Source organism: Nelumbo lutea, chromosome 8 (assembly GCF_056320005.1).
Source record: "Nelumbo lutea isolate HS-2025 chromosome 8, American lotus-T2T, whole genome shotgun sequence".
In the NCBI taxonomy this organism is placed as follows: Eukaryota; Viridiplantae; Streptophyta; class Magnoliopsida; order Proteales; family Nelumbonaceae; genus Nelumbo; species Nelumbo lutea.
Genome location: NC_142691.1, coordinates 48,128,792 through 48,139,032, shown reverse-complemented (window position 1 = coordinate 48,139,032; position 10,241 = coordinate 48,128,792).

Genomic DNA, 10,241 nt, shown 5'->3' with positions numbered 1-10,241 from the left:
TTGAGTGGATATAAGTAGATCAAATTTGACTTGTTTATATTCGAATTTAAATCAGATCTCATCCATGAGATTTGAATTACATGTTGGAATTGACTCAAAAATAAAGTTAGTTATAGAAAGTGGCTATTAGTGCATGGTAACCATAAAGTTAGTTACAGAAAGTGGCTATTAGTGCATGGTAACCATAAAATTAGTTATATAAAGTGGCTATTAGTAACCATAAAGTCGGTTATAAAAGGAGTGGCTATCTTGTATCTTCTACTTCTTCTTCTTCTACAATTTTAATGAAAATCCCTCTCTGGAGTGTGTGCTCTTCCCATGGACGTAGGAGGATTTTCTCCGAACCACGTAAATTCTTGTGTCTCCATCTCTATTTGCTTGAATTTTTGTTTGCTTTGCCAGATTGTGTATTCTCCATTTTTCTTCATGGATTGATTTAGGATACGTGATACAACGCTTCTACACCAACAAATGGTATCAGAGCAAGGTTATTAAATCTGTGAAGTACTTGTGATGGCGAAGATATCGACTATAAAGTTTGAGGTGGAGAAATTTGACGGAAATATGAACTTTAGGTTGTGGAAAAAGAGTGTGAAGACAATTCTAGTACAACAAGGTCTTCACAAGGCTCTTCTTGGAAAGGAGAAGGCAAAAAGATGACAAGTGATGAGTGGGCTGAGTTAGATTTGAAGGCATTGAACATGATTTAGTTATACTTGGCAGATAAAGTGATGTACAACGTACTCGATGAGGAAACCACCATTGGCTTATGGACAAAGTTGGAGAAATTGTATATGACAAAATCTCTCACCAATAAGTTGTACCTGAAGAGGCAACTATATAGTTTGCGTATAGCCGATGGAACCAATTTATTGGATCATTTGAATACATTCAATCGGTTGATTGTGCAGTTTTTCAATGTAGATGTGAAGATTGATGAAAAAGATAAGGTGATTCTTCTCCTCTCCTCTCTCCCAGAAACGTATGACCATTTGGTGACAACCATGTTGTATGGAAAGGATACGTTGGTGATGGATGAGGTCACAAGTACTTTACTGTCAAACGAGATGTGGTGAAAGCCTTACCTTTAGTGATAGTGAAAGTTTGACTGTAAAGGATTCGGGTTATGAATGGGGCAGATCTAAAGAAATGGGAGATAAGAAGAATAGAGGCAGATCAAAATCCAAATTGAAGAAAACACAATGCAAGTGGTGCAAGAAAGATGATCACTAGCTAAAGGATTGCAAGAAATTTGCAGAGGCTCAAAAGAAGAAAGGAAAAGTTGCAAACGAGGCAAGTGTTGCTTCCAATATAGAGAATGATGGAGATATTCTTACGGTCTCCTTAGGTATGGATCCCTTGGATACTTGGATACTTGATTCTGAATGTTCTTATCATATGTATCATTTCTAGAGATTGGTTTTTTACATATGAGTCACATGTTGGCGGCACAGTTCTTATGGGAAATAATGCCGAGTGTAAAACTATTGGGATTGGGACAATTAAAATCAAGATGTTTGATGGGATTGTTAGAACATTAACAAATGTTAGACATGTTCCAAATCTTAAGAAAAGTTTAGTCTCACTTGGTGCTTTAGATGATCTTGGGTGTATATATAGTGGGGCTGATAGAGTTATAAAAGTTAAAAGGGGTGCCATGGTTGACATAAAAGGAGAGAAAAAAAAGGGCCATTATATAGGTTAATTGGAAAAACTATCATTGAGGATGCAGCTATCACATCCACTTTAGATGATGATTCTAGTCAGTTATTGCATTTGAGATTGTAACACATTAGCGAGAGAGGCACGATAGAACTGCACAAAAGGAAATTACTTGATGGTGTTAAATCTTGCAAATTAGATTTCTACAAATTTTGCATTTTTTGAAAGTAATGCAGAGTCAATTTTACAGCATCTACTAAAAGAAGCAAGGAGATTCTTGAGTATGTGCATGCAAATACATGGGATTCATCGCCAATGACTTCTAGTGGTGGAGCACGATATTTTATTAGCTTTGTTGATGATTATTCCAGAAAGGTTTGGGTGTACTTCATAAAGCATAAATCTGAAGGTTTTGAGAAGTTCAAGATTTAGAAGGCAAAAGTTGAGAAGCAAACTAAAAAGCAGATAAAATACATGTGGACAGATAATGGTGGAGAGTTTACCTCTATAGAGTTTCAGAAATTTTGTGCAACAGAAGGGATTACTCGGCATCTTACTACTCTAGGCAGACCACAGCATAATGGGGTAGCAGAAAGAATGAACATGACAAATTTACCAAAGCAGTTTTGGGCCGAGGCAATTAATATGACTTGTTATGTGGCAAACAAATCACCTTCCAAAGCATTGGGACTCAAGACAGCAGAAGAGGTATGAACTGGAAATTCTTTTGATTACTCAAATTTGAGAACTTTTAGATGCCATTGTTATGTCTTGTTGCAGAATAGAGAGAGGACAAAGCTTGGTGCTAAGTCAAAACCTTGCATTTTTCTGGGATACAATGAAGGGGTGAAAGGATTCAAACTTTTGAATCCTAACACAAAGAAGGTTGAGATAAGCAGAGATGTTGTATTTGATGAAGCTTTTATGTTGAAGAAAAATCAACAGCAAATCCGAGATGGTGAGAAAAGCAGTACCTCAATTCAAGTGGAGTTAAGTGAGGAAAGGAAAATGGGTAGTGAACCAGTCACTATAGATTCTTTTCATCAAAGCCAAGAAGTTGCACAATCCCAAGGGGAATCACCATATTCCATTGTTGCAGTCAGGGCTAAAAGGAACATCAAGAGACCAATCAAATTCGATGATACAGGTGCATATGCATTAATAGCTAATTGTGATGATCCAATGACCTACAAGGAGGCAATGAAAGATAATGACAGCTCACTATGGATGGGTGCTATGAAAGAGGAGATGGCTTCTCTTTAGAATAATGAAACTTGGAAGTTAGTAAAATTGCCTGAGGGTAAGAAGGCTATTGGGTGTACAGAAAGAAAGAGGCTCCGTCTGCAAGTGAACCAGTTAGATTCAAGGCAAGGTTAGTAGTGAAAGGATATGCACAAAAGGAATGAGTGGACTTCAATGAGATTTTTTCTCCAGTAGTGAAACATTGTTCCATTAGAATCATGTTGGTGATGGTAGATATGTGGGATATGAAGTTGGAGAAGCTTGATGTGAAGATAGCTTTCCTCCACGGGAGCTTAGAAGAAGAAATTTACATGGTGCAGCCCAATGGGTTTGTTGAAAAAGAAAAAGAACAACTGGTATGCAAGTTGAATAGGTTACTCTATGGCCTTAAGCAAGCACCGAGGCAATGGTACAAGCGCTTTGACACTTATATGACTTCACATGGCTACATCAGAAGTAAGTACGATAATTGTGTTTATTTTTGTTTCCTTCATGAAGACTCCATTATACTATTGATGCTTTATGTCGATGGCATGCTTATTGCTTGTAAGAGTTTGCATGAGAATGTTAAGTTAAAGCAGGAATTGAGCATGAAATTTGAGATGAAAGGTTTAGGTGGAGCAAAGAAAATCTTGGGAATGGAAATTCAAAGAGACTGGCACAATGGGAAGTTTTGATTGACCCAAAAAGGGTATATTGAGAAGGTATTGACCAAATTCAATATGGAGGCTAAGGCAGTGAGCACACCTCTAGTTCGGCACTTCAAACTATCTCTTCAACATTGTCGAAAGACAAAGAAAGAACGTGAGGAGATAATACATATACCATATGCCAGTGCAGTTGGATGTCTTATGCATGCTATGGTATGTACCAGACCGGACTTATCTCAAGCAATTAGTGTTGTGAGCAGATTTATGGCTAATTCGGGGAAGGAGCATTGGAATGTTGTAAAGTGGATTTTGCGCTACTTGAATGGTACCCAAGATATGGATTTACTATTTCATAATGGTTTGAAAGGAAACAAAGTGGTTGGGTATGTAAATTTAGATTTTACAGGTGACCATGACAAAAGAAAGTCTACTAAGGGATATATTTTCACTCTTGGTCAAGGTCCTATTAGTTGGAGATTTACATCACAAGATATGATGGCTTTGTCTACTACAGAAGCAGAGTACATGGCAGCAGTAGAGGTAGCCAAGGAAGCTATATGGTTGAGAGGATTGGTTCAAGAGCTTGGAATTGATCAAAAAAACATTTGTTTTCACTATGACAGTCAGAGTGCTATATGTCTTGCAAAGGATCCAGTGTTCCACTCAAGGACTAAGCATATAGATGTGCGGTATCACAGGCTCAAAGATTTTGTAGAAGATAGTGACATTCATTTGGAGAAGATTTCTTCCCAAATGAACATAGCAGACATGATGACCAACCCATTGCCAAGGGAGAGGTTCAGGAATTGCCTAAATCTTTCAAACATACAATAGTGCTAAGTTGTGAAGGCCCCAGGAGGGGGTATTCTAGATAGTGAAATGGAGTAGGGTGAAGGAGAGTTGAAGAATTTTTTTTTTAAGTCAAGGTGGAGAATGTTGGAATTGACTCAAAAATAAAGTTAGTTACAAAATGTGGCTATTAGTGCATGGTAATCATAAAGTTAGTTATTGAAAGTGGCTATTAGTAACCACAAAGTCAATTATAAAAGGAGTGGTTGTCTTGTATCTTCTACTTCTTCTTCTACAATTTTAATGAAAAATCTCTCTCTGGAATGTGTGCTCTTCCCGTGGACGTAGGAGGATTTTCTTCAAACCATGTAAATTCTAGTATCTTCTTCTCTATTTGCTTGATTTTTTGTTTACTTTGTCATTTTGTGTGTTCTCCATTTTTCTTCATGGGTTGATATAAGATACGTGATCCAACACTTCTTCACCAACATTACAACCTCTAATAGGACAAATAAATTAAACTAAAAATGATCAAAATATTATATATATTAATAAAATAAACTAAAATAGCATTTTCTAGAGAAAGTAAATGGAATTTATTAAAAGAGACAAAAAATTCATATAAGAGGTGTAGAACTGAAAAAACAACAAGAAAAGAGAAAAAAAGAAAATAAGCACAACAAGAGGGACTCTTAAGAGATTACACGGGTAATGTTCTATCACCCATTAGACTTTCCCTTTGAGTCCCAAATTTAGCAAAGCTAAGAATTAATGGATTCAGCTCTCTAGGAATTCGTGGAAAGAGAGGCACTCATTGAATTTAGAAGATTTCTAGTCTCATTGAGATAATGAGCCTGTCTCCAAGGGCCTTCATCATTTACACCAAATCACCCTCAATGAGTATGTTAGAGAAGCCAAAGTTTTTTACAAAATGAATCCATGTTAAAGCAATCAAAACCTTTGTCTTCGAACAGTTTGCATTGTCTATTGGGCCACTAAAGAACTAACAAATATTTTCTGCCCTATCTCTTATTACCCCTCCAATACCAACAACTTTAGGACTCCCCATGGCTATGGGTGTCAATCGACTAGTTTTGGATTGGATCCAATTCGATCCAAACCTAATCAAATCGGATTTGGACAGTTCATTATAATTATTGGATTGAGCCAATCAAAAATAAATTGGTCCATATTCTTATTGGTCTAAATTGAACCTAAACCAAATTTCCAATAATCCAATCATGAGGCTAAATTCTTGTCCAATTTGAAACTGATCAAAACTGAAGCCAGTATAAAATCACTTTTACGAAAGCACTTTTATAAAAGTTATTTTATGAAAAGTACTTTTACAAAAATACTCTTATGAAAGCACTTTTACAAAGTACTTTTATGAAAGCATTTTTACAAAAATATTTTTACGTAAGCACTTTTACAAAGTACTTTTATGAAAGTAATTTTACGAAAGCACTTCTATAAAAATACTTTTACATAAAAGCACTTTTATGAAAAGTACTTTTATAAAAGCACTTCAACGGAAGTATTTTTATAAAAGTACTTTTACAAAAGCACTTTTAAGGAAGTACTTTTGTAAAAGCACTTTTATGAAAGTACTTTTATAAAAGTAAAGAACTTTTATGAAAGCACTTTTACAAAAGTGTTTTTCCAATGCCAAAAAGGTAATTTTTAGATTTTCTTCATTTTAATATATTTTTTGTAATTTTTTTATATGTTCTATTTTTATATAACTTTTGATATTTCATTCGGTTTTTACATTTTAATGGATTGGATGATTTAGTTTGTATTAGATTTGGATTGGATTGGATTTAGTTCTTTTAAAAGTGGACTCACATTGGACTAGATTGGGTTGGACCAAATCCAATCCAATTGACACCTCTACCCATGGCAATTCCATCAAAGTTTAATTTAATAATGTACACCTGATCAAATGGCAATTTCATCAAAATTTAAGTTAATAGTATACAACTGATTAGAGTTAAACACCCGAGGGATAGATGGAACTAATATGAAGAAAATAAGAACTCCACTACATTTCTTTGTAAGTCATTCAAAGAGAACCCATAAAAAATGTTATTATTAACCACCCAAAATTTACATAAGTCAACAATGTAAGCAATCAGGTCTAGGCCTCTTCCTTGTCATTGCCAAATAAGCTCAATGATCCTTTAAGGCATTGTCTAACTATAGCCAATAAGGTTGAGAAAATGATACAAATTTTTTCTTGTTTCTATGCAATGAAGTAGAATGTGTTCAATCATTTCCCCATCTCTAAGGCAAAAAGAGCAAGCATAAGGTGAAAGGTATAATTTATCTTGATTCTTCTTTTGCACCAAATTATAAGTGTTAATTTTCCTCTGTTTGGCCTCTACACAAAGAAGCTAATTCTGGAAGGGATGTCAGAATGTTAGACCTTCTTAAAAGGAAAATAAGGATTTTCATATGTTGTCGAAGATAGATCTTCCTAAGAAACTGGAGAAAGTTAGTAATATCCTCTAATTATACTTCTCTTAGTAGTCTAAGAAAGTTAATGTTCCAATTAAAGCTTAGGGACATCAAGGACAAGCAGATGCAACAAAAGCTTCTTTGTTTCTAGAATGGTAAAAGAGTCTAGGATAAGATTCAACAAAGGCCAAATCTTCCCACCTAAGGTTAGTCCAAAATCTAATCTTAGAGTCATTTCCAACATTATGTCTAATGGAAAGAAAGGAAAAAAAAAAGAAAAGGTGGAGCAATGCCTTTCCAAGGGTTGGTTTCTTTCACTCGATTCAGTTGGGTGTTGCTATCCCAACCATTAGCATTCCTACCATAGTTGCTAGTGATGACTATTACCCAAATGTCATTAAGCTTTAAAGGGAATCTCCAAAGCCACTTACCAAGAAGCCAATATTCTTTTCCTTGAGATGATGCCCAAGACCTAAACCTTCATTCTCTTTTGGTTTATGCACTTGTTCCTAATTGATTAAATGGTTCTTCTCTTTACAACTTTTCAACACGATTCCTTACTTTGATTGAAACTTGAAAAACAAAGAGGAAGTAGATAGGAAAATTCACAAGAGAAGTTTTATTTTTCATAGAAACACTGAGGAGCTACAAAAGCCTGGGGGTAGCTCTTCCCCTCAAATTAGTAAGGCAAATGACTGAAATGAGATTTAAATCATTATGAAAACAACCAGAGTTCACCACAGAGTCAGGAAGTTCATTATGAGACAACTAGTTAGTGGCTTGATTCACCTCACAAACGCATGCCTGAAGTGAATATTGAAGTTGAACATGGTAGCGAGGTTGAGACATTCCTTAATGGTGCATTCTAATCTCCATGGGGGTTCACTCTTCTTCTAAGACAACCGATGACGAGCTTTGAATCTCCTTCTATGATGATCTGTCGGTCCCTAAAGTTAGTAGCAACGTTGATAGCTTCCCATCCTGCCCATGCCTCTACAAGATTTATCATTGGATACCCAATGTTATACTTTTTGGTCATAAGGACACCTCCCTGATGATTCCTTGCGATACATCCAATCGAACATATGCCTTCATTCCTAGGGGAAGCATCAAAATTAATTTTGATGCAACGAGGCTTAGGACTAAACCACTCAATAAGATTCTAGCCTTTGTCATTGGGAAGATTTTCGTTTAGATAATTATCCTTAATCTTCGTCCAATAATCACTATCTCTTTCAATAATGGACTGAGGATCACTCAATTTGTCATTGAAATGCTTATTGTTTCTATTCTTCTAAATGAACCATAGGGCGCAAGCTAACCTCTCACAATAAAATTGATCATTAGAGGAGTATCAGATGTTCTAGCCCACCACTAAACAACTAAAGCATTATTGGTCGAAGGCCCAAGAGTCTTAGGTTCATAAGACTCCAAACTTGTTTAGAAAATCACACTTAATGAAAATGTGGTCTATGTTTTCATCCTCACTACAAAGAGCGTAGGACAGGTTTATGTTAAGCCCTCTTGTAATAAGATTATTTTTAGTGGGAAACTTATCATTAAGTAGTAAAAGAGAAAATCTTTAATTTTTTGGGGGATCTTAAAATTCTAGAAATTTTTTGGACCATCATTCGACCTTAACTCACCTCGATTATATCTACACTCCTCATTGTAAGAAAATTTAACCAAAAAATTACCATTTGATGTAAATTTCCAAGTGAATTTATCCTCCATATCTATAGATGGGATCAAACTTGGTTTGATATGCTGCCAAGTGTGAGGAGTAATAGCCTTAATGAAGTACTCCTTCCAAGCTTTCCCGTCATGGTCAATCACACTACAAACCTCCATATCAATATTAGAGATATAATATGGATTTAAACCAGTAATGATAGGATATTTTCCAGGCCAAGCATCTTTCCAGAAATTGACCATCATTCCATTACCAATTCTCCAACTAGAGCACCTCTTAATAAGGTCTATAGACGCCAAGATACCTCTCCACGCCCAAGAGATGCCCTTATTAGGTCAACATCCCAAAATTTATGATTACTTATATATTTTCTACTAACCACCTTCACCCATAGGTTATCTTTGTGATTAATGACTTTCCAACCCAACATTGCAATTAGAGCCTTATTAATCCATTTAAGATTTCTCACACCCAAGCCATCCCAGGCTTTAGCCGTATAGACTTGCTTCCAGTTAACAAAATGGATAGGGTTCTAGCTCCTTGAATTTGACCATAGAAAATCCCTTTGGGATTTTTCTAACCCATTTATGACATTATTAGGAATTTTGAACGATTGCATAACAAGCTGGACTGTGGAGGCAGCAGAATTAATAAGAGTAAACTTTCTTACAAGGGAGAGTGAATTTTTTTCTACCCCACAAGTTTCTTATTCAGTTTCTCACTAAGAGAGTTAAAAACCCTCTTAGACACCCTACCATCAATAATGGGGCACCAAGGTACGAATTGTTTTTACTTCCATCGCATTTGTTGATTTCATCTAAAAGCTCATTCTTCTTCTTTGAACCAAGGTCCTTACGCATAGGATTTTATTTTATTTTATTTTTTCCTCTTTTGTAGCTTAAATTCCTCTCCTCCCCATTAGGGTTGTTCACGGGTCGGGTTGGGTTACTTACTGGCATTTTTCCAACCGACCCGACCTGGTCGGTTTACCTAGAAATGAAACCGAAACGGACCCAATACTAAGTAAAACCGACCTGGTCAGTTTGAATCGGTTTCAGTCGGTTTGGATCGATTTTGTGAATGATTCTCTCAGTGTGAACGATAAAGGATTCAAGTCTAAGAAAGCAAAGGCTGGATGCCTGGAAATTAAAAATGATTTGATGGATTAAAACTAATATTTTATATATAAGAAATTTTATATATAATATGTATATTTCTGAAATAAAGTTGAAATATATATATCTCCACAAATATATATCCAAAATATATATTAAAACTGAAATATATCATATATATTATATATATCTAAGTTGGTTTGGGTCGGTTCGGTTTTGGTTTTCACACATGAAAACCGAAACCAAACCGAACCATCGGTTTATGTTTTTTGTAACCCAAAATCGACTGGTGCTGAAGAAAAACCGGCCAACTCGGGTTAGATCGGACCGGGTTGGTCGGTTTGATCGGTTTGGGTCTTGTTATGAACAACCCAACTCCCCATCTTTGAATTTTCTTTTTTTTTTAACTTAAATTTCTTCTAAAAGCAATAACCTGCCCACCCCTCTACTTTATACTCATTCCACCAAGTGTCTACCTTTTACCATAAATCCTTATTGAGGGTCAACACTAATCTAAAAGGTGATTTTCCAATTAAAACCAACTCAAATTGAAGGGCTCACAGATAGTGATCAAAAATACATTGGGACTTTTCAAGGGATGAGAGATCCATCATATAGATGGCCAAACCC